Raw genomic sequence first — 12261 nt, 5'->3', positions numbered from 1 at the left:
CTACACAAGGCCCAGAATGTACTTTACGGTTAAAGTTATCATGAGGGGATGCTAAGGAATTCAGTTTAAGGTAATGAAATCACTATCTGGTTCTCATTTTCTGTCCCAGAACAAATTCATAAATCCCCTCATAAGGATGCTCCTGTTTAATAAATGCATGCAACTAGTATTTAGCATGGAAATAATACAGGTTGAACTGTGTAGATTTACTTTCTAAGGCAAGGTAAGAAATTAGAATATATGTTGAAAGATGGAAAGTATATTATTTTCAGGTCAAATAAGTTGAATGTAGGAAAGATTTGTTCTCTAGTTTTGTGCTCTTACAGCTTACTGAAGGATGTAAACATATTTATCTATATGCCTATATATTTAACAAATAGCAAAATGTGTGTAGCCTATGTGTATGCTATGTTTGCTGCTAAGGTTTCAAATGATAGGCTGCTTACTTCCCTCAACAGTCAAAACTACTTGAGTGTGAATTTGTCACCAACTTATTCTTTTTTTGAGTAAATAATTTATTAATTTATTAAATCTGAGTATAGCTAAAAAGTATGTATATATATATTTCCAGAGTTTCCAGCTGACCTAGTAGTTAGGATCCCAGGCTTTCCCTGCCATGGCTTGGGTTCAAATCGTGGTTAGGTATCTGAAATCCCACAAACCACAAGGCGCAACCAAAAAAAGAAAAAAAACACATTTCCTTGTCTCCTTTATGTGGAGCTCAGAGTTTGCATTTAAAATATAAGCTACTACATATACACACTACTATATATAAAATAGATAAACAACAAGGACTTACTATATAGCACAGGGAACTATACCTGATATTTTGTAATAATCTATATGGTATATATATGTATGTATAATATATTACTGAATCACTTTGCTGTATACCTGAAACTAACAAAAGATTATAAATCAACTATACTTCAGTAACATTTTTAAATTAAAAATAAAATAAAATATAAGCTACTATTAGCACAAACAGTGCATTGTGTTACCATGTGCATATTTAGTGTTTGTAAATATGATGTTTATAATAAAGTATTTTGAGTCCATCAAGAAGAAAAAGGGCCCAGGTGAATAAAGAAAAAAATCGCTTAAGAAAGGGAAGTCAGCATTTCTGCAAAGGGAGAGATTTGGGGTTCTCTAGTCAGAAAGGAGTAGAGGGCTTCTCTCTGGGGGATCCTGGAGAGTATAAAAATAACTGAAACTTCTTCAGTCAATGAGGACAGCTGATATTTGTTGAGCATCTCTTGGGCACCAAGTGAAACCAAAAGTTGTGTCCGACTCTTTGCAACCCCATGGACTATACAGTCCATGGAATTCTCCAGGCCAGAATACTGGAGTGGGTAGTCTTTCCCTTCTCCTGGATCTTGGCAACCCAGGGATTGAACCCAGGTCTCCTGCATTGCAGGCGGATTCTTCACCAGCTGAGCCACAAGGGAAGCCTGAGAATACTGGAGTGTGTAGCCTATCTCTTCTCCAGCGGATCTTCCCGACCCAGGAATTGAACCGGGATCTCCTGCATTGCAGGCAGATTCTCTACCAACTGAGCTATCAGGGAAGCCCGCTCTTGGGCACCCAGGGCTTGGCAAATGTGACCTCACTTTTTCCTCACTCCTTGGTGAGAGTGGTCCTGCTTCTCTCCCTGAGCGACTGAGGAAGAAACTGAGGTGAAGTGAGGCTGCCCACTCACCCAGCTCACCAGTCGGAAAGGAGTCATGAGGGGAGGGGTGGGCAGCTCTGGCTGTGGCTTGAGTTTTGTTTCACCTCCGTGCTTTGCGCCTCTGTAAGACAACATGACACTTAGGACAGTAGGAAGTGGAGTCACCGCTGCAGATGAGTGTGGAGGAGCGTCCGCAGAGAGAGAGTGAAGTTGGGGGTAGTTCAGGGAGAAATCTCTCTGGACACCCCGGAAGCTGTGGGTGAGCCCAGCGGAGCAGCTATGACAGCCCAATGGCAGCCTGGCTGGTGGCACCCTCTGTCACGGGCTTGGGGTGTGCACTTCCTCTTGGTCCAGGGTGAGGGTGAGGGAGAGAGCAGTGACTGCAGGCAAAACCCTCAGCTATTGGGGCACACGTGGCTCATACCAGGCTGCGTGTTGCTTCCTGTTGTCTTGAAGCTGAGGCAATCCACACAGTGACTCACACCACCTACTTGATGTCTCCTGTTGGCATCCCTCAAAGCTGAGGCAACAAGGATCTGAGCAAGATTAGCTCAGTCCCCAGGCTCTCCTGATCCCTGGCCACACCCACCACTCCTTATAGGGAGCTCAGCTGAGCTGAGAGACACCTAAATTAACACCCTTACTGTGAGAACACAGGCCAGAGTCTGAACCCAGAGGAAGTGCAGCTCTCATTCACTTTCCCCAATGGGATGGCCTGCGTAGAGCCCGCCTCCCTGATCAGAGAGCCCAGAGCAAAAGGCTCCAGCAGCTTTATGGACCCTGAGGTGGAGGTAGGGGAAGAACTCAGTGTACAGAGACCTGGGCCTGAGTCCGAGTGGGGACAGGGGTCTTCAAGCTTTCTCCATTATTCTCTTATGGAGGCCTTAGCAGAGGTACCACAAGAGAACCTTGGCCCAGGGCCTTAGAAAATGAGACTAGGAAGGAAGAAAGTGTGAGGAGTGTGAACATCTCTCAGGTCCGGGCCCTGAGAGAGACTGCAGTGCCCAGCTGTCAGCAGTCTGGGGTGAGGAGGGCAGCTCTCCATGTGAGGCTGGCCAGAAAGGTCACACAGGTTTTCAGCCCAGAGTTGGACTCTTCACCTCTCTGTGGAGAGGGTTGCTTCTTTTGTTTTCCCATCACCTTTCTGTTCACTGGCTTGTGCCATCTCTTCCATTCCATCAGAGTTAATTCCAGTCCCTGCCGGAAGTTCTGGGGAGTTCTGGTGAAGTGTCAGTACAGAAGCTTCTACCCTTTCTCAGGCTCTGGAGAGCAGGGCGGCCTATTGGGCAACCCACACCAGGATGAGGGGTCTTCCAGCTTTAGGCAATGTCCCAGGTCCACGTTTTCAGATCCTCGTTGTTGGCACTTAGAGCTGCCCCCATCCTTCCCTACCCTACCAGCCCAGTGGCAAACGCCCACGTCATCATTGCCTGGGTGTGGCCTCTCTCTGTGGCTGCTCCTGCTGTAAACCAGTTGACTCAGAGCAGAAATCAGGTGCAGGAAGTGTTAGGGTTGAGGCCTGCTGCCAGGAAATTAGGACCAATGATGAGCCAGAATTGTGCACCCTTAACTGTTTTGTGTGTGTGATAAAATACACATAGCAGAATCTACCATCTTAGCTAATTTTTTAAGTTAATGAATTAATTTATTTTTGGCTATACTGGGTCTTGGTTGCTGCACACCGGCTTTCTCTAGATGTGGTGAACATTTGTTGCAGTGCGCGGGCTACAGGCTTCTCATTGAAGTGGCTTCTTTTGTTGTGGAGAACAGGCTCTAGGCACACAGGCTTCAGTAGTTGCCATGTGGGGGCTCTAAAGCATGCCAGCTTCAGCAGTTGTGGCATGCAGCCTCAAGAGTTGTGGTGCATGGGCTTAGTTCCTCCACAGCACATGGAATCTTCCTGGACCGGGGACAGAACCCATGTCCCCTGCATTTGCAGGTGGATTCTTATCCACTGTACCAACAGGGAAATCCCATCTTCGCAATTAAATATTTTTAAGTGTACAGTCCAGTGAATTAAATACATTCACGTTGTTGTGCATTCATCACCACCATCTTCCTCCATAGACCTTATCACTGCAAAAGTGTAACTCTGTGCCCATCAAACATTAACTCTCCATTTCACCTTCTCCTTGACCCATGAAAACCACCATTCTACTTTCTGTCCTATTTTGTCTACTCTAAGAATCTTGTATGTGTGGAAAAATATAATATTTGTCTTTTTGTGACTGTCTTATTTCACTTAGCAGAATGTCCTCAGTTCAGTTCAGTCTCTCAGTCATGTCCAACTCTTTGCGACCCTATGAACCGCAGCACGCCAGGCCTCCCTGTCCATCACCAACTCCTGGAGTCCACCCAAACCCATGTCCATTGAGTCGGTGATGCCATCTAACCATCTAATCCTCTGTTGTCCTCTTCTCCTGCCCTCAATCTTTCCCAACATCAGGGTCTTTTCAAATGATTCAGCTCTTCACATCAGGTAGCCAAAGTATTGGAGTTTCAGCTTCAACATCAGTCCTTCCAATGAATACCCAGGACTGATCTCCTTTAGGGTGGACTTGTTGGATCTCCTTGCATTCCAAGGGACTCTCAAGAGTCTTCTCCAACACCACAGTTCAAAAGCATCAATTCTTCTGTGCTCAGCTTTCTTTATAGTCCCGCTCTCACATCCATACACGACTACTGGAAAAGCTTTCTTTATGGCCGAACTCTTACATCCATACATGACTACTGGAAAAGCCATAGCTTTGACTAGATGGACCTTCATTGGCAAAGTAATGTCTCTCCATTTTAGTATGTTGTCTAGGTTGGTTATAGCTTTTCTTCCAAGGAGCAAGAGTCTTTTAACTTCATGGCTGCAATCACCATCTGCAGTGATTTTGGAGCCCTAAAAGATAAAGTCTGACACTGTTTCCACTGTTTCCCCATCTATTTCCCAAGAAGTGATGGGACCAGATGCCATGATCTTGGTTTTCTGAATGCTTAGTTTTAAGACAGCTTTTTCACTCTCATCTTTCACTTTCATCAAGAGGCTCTTTAGTTCTTCTTCACTTTCTGCCATAAGGGTGGTGTCATCTGCATATCTGAGGTTATTGTTATTTTTCCTGGTAATCTTGATTCCAGCTTGTGGTTCACTGAACCCAGCATTTTGCATGATGTACTCTGCAATAAGTTAAATAAGCAGGGTGACGATAGACATCCTTGACGTACTCCTTTCCCAATTTGGAACCAGTCTGTGTTCCATGTCTGGTTCTAACTGTTTCTTCTTGACCTACATACAGATTTCTCAGGAGGCAGGTCAAGTGGTCTGATATTCCCATCTGTTTAAAAATTTTCCACAGTTTATTGTGATCCACACAGTCAAAGGCTTTCGCATAGTCAATGAAGCAGAAGTGATGTTTTTCTGGAATTCTCTTCATTTTTCTATGATCTAGCAGATGTTGGCAATTTAATCTCTGGTTCCTCTGCCTTTTCGAAATCCAGTTTGAACATCTGGGAGTTCACAGTTCACATACCATTGAAGCCTGGCTTGGAGAATTTTTAGCATTACTTTGCTGCTGCTGCTGCTGCTGCTAAGTCGCTTCAGTCGTGTCCGACTCTGTCTGATCCCATAGATGGCAGCCCACCAGGCTCCCCCATCCCTGGGATTCTCCGGGCAAGAACATTGGAATGGGTTGCCGTTTCCTTCTCCAGTGAATGCTAGCGTGTGAAATAAGTGCAACTGTGTGACAGTTTGAACATTCTTTAGCATTGCTTTTCTTTGGGATTGGAATGAAAATTGACCTTTTCCAGTCCTGTGGCCATGGCTGAGTTTTCCAAATTTGCTGGCATATTGAGTTCAATACCTTGACAACTCCAATAATTTGGCCACCTGATGCAAAGAGCTGACTCATTGGAAAAGACCCTGATGCTGGGAAAGATTGAAGGCAGGACGAGAAGGGGATGACAGAGGATGAGATGGTTGAATGGCATCACTGACTCAATGGACATGAGTTTGAGTAAACTCCAGGAGTTGGTGATGGAGGCCTGGCGTGCTGTGGTCCATGGGGTTGCAAAGAGTTGGACACGACTGCGTGACTGAACTGAACTGAACTGAACTGACTTTGACAACATCATCTTTTAGATTTGAAATAGCTCATCTGGAATTCTGTCACCTCCACTAGCTTTGTTTGTAAGCGATGCTTCCTAAGGCCCACTTGACTTCACATTCCAGGATGTCTGGCTCTAGGTGAGTGATCATACCATCATGGTTATCTGAGTCATGAAGATCTTTTTTTATTGTTCTTCTGTGTATTCTTGCCACCTCTTCTTAATATCTCTGCTTCTGTTAGGTCCATACCATTTCTGTACTTTATTGTGCCCATCTTTACATGAAATATTTCCTTGGTATCTCTAATTTTCTTGAAGAGATATCTGGTCTTTCCCATTCTATTGTTTTCCTCTATTTCTTCACATTGATCAGTTATGAAGGCTTTCTTATCGCTCTTTGCTATTTTTTGGAACTCTGCATTCAGGTGGATATATCTTTTCTTTTCTTCTTTGCCTTTCATTTCTTTTCTCACCTTTTTGTAAGGCCTCCTCAGACAAGTATTTTGCCTTTTTGGATTTCTTCTTCTTGGGGATGGATTTGATCCCTGCCTCCTATAATATGTCACGAACTTTCGTCCATAGTTCTTCAGGCACTCTGTCTATCAGACCTAATCCTTTGAATCTATATGTCACTTCCACTGTATGATCATAAGGGATTTGATTTAGGTCATACTTGAATGGTCTAATGGTTTTCCCTACTTTCTTCAGTTTCAGTCTGAATTTTGCAGTAAGAATTTCATGATCTGAGCCATGATCACCTCCTGGTGTTGTTTTTGCTGACTGTATAGAGCTTCTCCATCTTCAGCTGCAAAGAATATAATCAATCTGATTTTGGTGTTGACCATCTGGTGATGCTCATGTGTAGAGTTGTCTCTTGTGTATGTAAATTATTAAGTCCTGTCTAACTCTTTTGCAACTGCGTGGACTGTAGTCTGCCAGTCTCCTCTGTCCATGGGATTTTCCAGGGAAGAATACTGGAGTGGGTTGCCATTTCTCTCTTCAGGGGATCTTCCCAACCGAGGGCTTGAACTGGTGTCTCCTGCACTGGCAGATGGGTCCTTTACCACTGAGTCACCTGGGAAGCTCCAAGGTAGAAAGGTACAAAATTCTAAAAGAAGAAAAGTTCTAGAGAATACAGTCACTGCTCATATTAAAGATAGAATAATATAGCTATCCATAAAAATCCTGACTCTGCATTTATAGAGTAATTTGGGGATAAATCCATGATTTGCTGCTGGAAACTCAAATGCTTAGCAGTTTGCTATACTATATTATAGCTTTCTCCAGCAGTCTCCAAAGTGACTTCCAAATCACTGACAGGACAGTTTTGCTGGCCCTGGATCTGGGGCGGCAGGAATTCCTCAATATGTTTGTTGAACTGATTGTTCCAAGTCTGGTTCTTCCAGGCTTGGGGATACCAGCTCTGACTCTTTCTGGGGTGGTTGCTTCAAGACCAACTGTTCCAGCTCTGGCTGCTCCCAGGTGGGATATCCTAGGTCCGTTCACTCTGTATAGGCAGGTTTCCAGAAGAGGTCACCAAGCAGTCCTGTGCCAGAAACAGAAACCCAGGAATTCTGTGGCCCTGAGTCACAGAGTCACTTGTTTTTCTGGTTCTGGAACCAGGGCTTCACTTGTTTGTAGCTAAGTTTCAGGATATTGGAAAGTTCTTGCATCTGCTGGAGGCTGATTCCTGCCTCTGAAGTCTGTCGTTGAGCACAGACACCTGGGTCTGAGTGAACATGGTTCTGATCTTCTCTTTCTTACCTGGGACCTTCTCTTCCTTCTTTGCTGCACTTTTCTTGGCAGGTATGGGCAATAGTTTTACTCTGGGGCTTGTGGAAGAATCAGGACTGTCCAGTCTCCTTATCAAGGGTCTCAGCAGATGACCCTTGCAAGGACACCTGGTTTCCTTCAGGCCTAGAAATTTCAGACATTGGTGAAGAGTCCCTGGAATTGGATGCTTTGGGGCCAAGCAGGCTGGGTCCACACTTATGTTGTGGAGTTGAAGCAGAGAGAGAAAAAACCTGTGAGCTAGATGGTAGGAAGATTTCAGGCTTAAGAACCTAGGTAGAAGAGCTTAGAGAAAGGTGAAGACCTCCAGGTGTAAAAGAATTAAGAAGATGGAATGAATGGAATCAACTGTCAGATAACAGGAGCCAACCAGCCCAATCTAGAGAAAGGAAAAAAAAAAGTCTTGATTCTTAAATGAGGTCATACTCTCCAGCAGGCAGGGGTCCCTCCCTTGCATGCCCTCCTGTCTTCACCTAGAGTACCTGCTGCCCTCCTAATAATGACTGTGACCAAATTGAAATCAGGTGAGAGACGCTTGCTGAAATGACCCAGTGGAGTTTATGACTCCACCATAAAGTGGATGGTGGAGGTGTGTGATATTGTTGAAAAAGAAATAGAATATAAAAATCCTCGTCTTCATCTCTATTCTGAGCGGATGTTGTTCCCAGATGCTGTTGTCTTCAGTTTAATAAAAATATTTTGTTGTTGTTTAGCCACTAAGTGGTGTCTGACTCTTTGTGACCCCAAGGACTACAGTCCACCAGGTTCCTCTGTCCACGGGATTCCCCAGCAAGAATACTGCAGTGGGTTGACATTTCCTTCTCCAGGGGATCTTCCCAACCCAGGGACTGAACCAATGTCTCATACACATGTCTCCTGCATAGTAGGCAGAGTCTTTACTGCCAAACCACCAATAAAAATACTGTTGTTTAGTCACTCAGTCATGACTGACTCTTTGTGACCCCATGGACTGCAGCCAGGCCTCCCTGTCCCTCACCATCTCCTGAAGTTTGCCCAAGTTCATGTCCATTGCATAGATGGTGCCATCCAGCCATCTCATCCTCTGATGCCTTCTTCTGTTTCTGCCCTCCATCTTTCCCAGCATCAGGTATTAATAAAAATATTAGTTCTTTGCAAATGTACTGCTCCTCCACCACAAGTAGCCACTATTTTCTGATTAGAAACTGAGGGAGAGAAGCATTTCAGCCCCTGGGCCTGGGGGAGGCATCAGTAGGTAAAGGCAGGTGACCCCACTGCACCTGTCCCCAGGCAGCTATTCTTGTGTGGCATTTCCAGGCTAAAAGAAAAAAAAGATTGACAGGAAATGACAGAGGGTGTCAGTTTCTTCCCTGTCCCTGCCCTTTTTTGGTTCCCTTACAACCTCCCTCCCCTTGCCCATCCTCACTGGTGTCTCCATTGAACCCGTGATGTGCTGTAGACACATCCACATGGATGGCTGAGGACTTCCCCAGGGAACATGCTGATGCCAGTACAGTAGCCCTAACACATATTGGGGAGGGGGTCAGCCGTGTGAAGAGGAGAGTGCCAAGTGACTCAAGAGACAGAAAGCACATGATCCTGAGTCCTGCAGTTAACCACTGAGCTGAAAAAACAAAAACCTTCTGGTGGGGAGTAAACATGATATGATCAGTTGTAGGGTGGCCTCTTGTCAAGATAAAGTCCTTGTATGGGGCCTGGGAGGATGCCAGGAGTAGAAGACTCTGGAAGTAGAGAATTCCTGGAGTCAATGCTGTGGGTGGGGTGGAGTGTTTCCCAGGAACTTGGCTCAGGCTCCTGAGCCCTGTTTCCCCTGAAACTGCTTCTGCTGCTGCTAGAAAGAGTTCAGGACACATGTGGCCGTGGGTATCTAAGGGTGGGGCTGGTGGGGGGCGGTGGGTCTCTCTGTGCATGTTCCTCGCTTCCTGCCTGAGCTGCTGGACAACCTGGGGGAGAACTGGGAAAATCTGGGATGGGGGTGGTAAGAGGAAAGACAGGAAGGGGAGGAGGAAGGTGAAGGGAGAAGAAAGGACTAGGGAGCGATTAGGGGACAGTGAGGGGGACCCAGCCTGGAGAGGGGCACAACCGAGTGCTCCTGGTAGAGGGTTCGCTCCCTGCCCCTCACCGCAGTCCCCCCCTTCCTTCTGCGTCATTTCCACCTCCCATCTTTGCCCCACACTGCCCATCCCTTGCCACCAACCCCTCTCAACCTCCCCACCTCCATTCAGTGTCTCACACTCTTCTCTTCTCACACAAAAAACCACTTCCGTTGGTGTCCCCACTCCCACCTGTTGCACCCCCAGGAGTCCCTCCCCGTGAGCTTTGTAGGCAGGAGGGGACTGAAGGGAAGACAGTTGCTCAGAGGCTCCAGGCTGATTGGAAACTGAAGGAGGGAGTGCAGCTCAGCCCCTGGGCCTGGGGGAGGCGTCAGCAGGTGAAGGCCGGTGACCCCAGCTGACACCTTCCCCAGGCAGCTATTCTTGTGTGGCATTTCCAAGCTAAAAGAAAAAAAGATTGAAGGGAAGTGACCTGGGGTGTCAGTTTCTTTACTATCCCTGCCCATTTTGGCTCCCTTACAACTTCAGTTCCAGGTCCAGGCCAGGAATAAGCCTGTTAATTTATTCCAAAGTCCAGGCCAAGGAAAGGCGAGTCATAGGAAGTCAGACGTTATGGCAACCGCTCCAACAGCAGCCATCACCCGCCTTGGCCCCATACTCCCCATCCATGTTTCTTCTCCCAGCCCCCACCCTCACAGACACCAGCCCCCTCATACTGCACACTGCCCTCCGTCACCCACACTCCACCCTGACTCTCCAGCTCCACACGCTCACACACCCCTCATACACTCCGTGCTTCTCACTTATACTCCTTCCACCCTTGTGCACAGGAGCCCTCGAGAAATTTCCCATGCAGGTCTCCTCACACCCTCTCCCCACTTTGCACACCCCCACCCCCACCACACACTCTCCTTCACACACAAGTGCCTGCTTGCCTGCTCTCCACACTCTCCACTCTCTCCCAAGACATGCTGGGCTCCCCTCCCACAGGGACCCTGGCTTCCTCACACTGTCTGTACACACTGCTTGACACAAATTCCACACAGAAGGCTCCCATCTACGTCCACTGCCATCCAGAGACTTCCCCCTCACAGGCATTTCCCTTCACTGTCTCTCTCCTCTCTGGGGCCCCCAGGGCAGCCCCCTCCAGGCCCTCTGCATACACATACTGTCCACTCCCCTTCTGTCCCAGGCTCAGCTGTCCACAGTCACACACACACACACACACACACACACACACACACACACACACACACACACCATCAAACACCCGACGTCCTGACATACTAATGAGTTGTAGTTGCTCCCCTCACACCCAACACACTCCCCCCAGTGGTCCCTCACTCTCCTCACACTTACCTTCCTCATCACAAATAAGTTTGTCACCGCCACACACACTCCTCTCTTCTGCCTTTCTCCTCTCAGGCACAACCCCCTTTCTATCTCACACACACACACACACACACACACACACACACACACACACTCATACTCTGATGAGTCCTCCCCCAAGACAGGGGGCCCTGCAGCAGTCTCAGAGCCCACACAGAGCTTGGGGTGGTTCTGGGAGAGGCTGGCTGCCAGGACTCTGTCCCAGGGCTGAGCCAGGAATTTTAGGTCTCTACCAGTCAGTCCTAAACTAAATCAACCCTGGCTATTCATTGGAAGGACTGACGCTGAAGCTGAAGCTCCAATACTTTGGCCACCTGATACAAAGAACTGACTCACTGCAAAAGACCCTGATGCTGGGAAAGATTGAGGATGGGGCAACAGAGGATGAGATGGCTGGATGGCATCACTGACTCAATGGACATGAGTCTGAGCAAACTCCAGAAGATAGCGGAGGACAGGGATGGCTGGCGTGCTGCAGTCCATGGGGTCACAAAGAGTTGGACATGACTTAGTGACCCAACAACAACCTGGATCCTACCCAAAACGGTGCTTTCTCTTTTTTACTGCTCCAGCCCCACACCTAAAGGAACTCACCAAATGCACTCCTTCTAGCGTACAGCCCTGAGACCCCAGGAATAGTCACATTCATGTATTAATCAACCTAAAATTAATTTTTGTATATTGTGCCAAATAGAAATTCCTTCTTATTTACATCATTAACCAGTTATCCCTTTCCTGTGTACTGATCAGCACACCCTTCACTGCTATTTCTTGCCACACCTACTAGATGTCAAGTTTCGAGACATCCCTGGGTCAATTTCTTTGCTCTTTTCTAAAACTGGTCTCCTGTCTGCATTATAACTCACCTACTACCATTTGGTGTTGGGAATGCAGCTCACGAAGATGCAGGCTGCGTTGGAAGTGAAGTCCTTTCATAAAAATTACCAGACTCAACAGCTTAAAACAATCAAAATTTATTCTTTCGCAGCTGTGGAAAATAGAAGTCTGAAATGATTTGTGTCCTTGATTACAGGAGTTTTAATAAAAAATGTGTGATTCTCATCAGAAAAGAAAAATGTACAGCATCTTCATAACTGAGTTAACTGATTTTATTCCAGACAGGAGAAAACTTCCAATTTGTCTAGATATTAGTAAAAACCGAGATATTAATTTTTTGTTAAAATGTGACACCCCTACAGTTTAGTGCACAAATCTCAACAAATGGCCAGTGAGTGAGTTCAGTAGCTTAGTCATGTCTGACTCTTT

At 46.5% G+C, this 12261-nt stretch overlaps 1 pseudogene; it reads right to left on the bottom strand.

Moving 5' to 3' along the window:
* Positions 1 to 7019: 7019 nt before the first annotated feature.
* On the bottom strand, positions 7020 to 10272 carry LOC114116157 (homeobox protein NANOG-like; annotated as a pseudogene).
* Between the last annotated feature and the right edge of the window lie 1989 nt (positions 10273 to 12261).

Source organism: Ovis aries, chromosome 8 (genome assembly GCF_016772045.2).
Source record: "Ovis aries strain OAR_USU_Benz2616 breed Rambouillet chromosome 8, ARS-UI_Ramb_v3.0, whole genome shotgun sequence".
NCBI classification, from domain to species: Eukaryota; Metazoa; Chordata; class Mammalia; order Artiodactyla; family Bovidae; genus Ovis; species Ovis aries.
The sequence above is the reverse complement of the archived record's forward strand: the minus strand, read 5'-3'. Positions and strand labels throughout refer to the sequence as shown.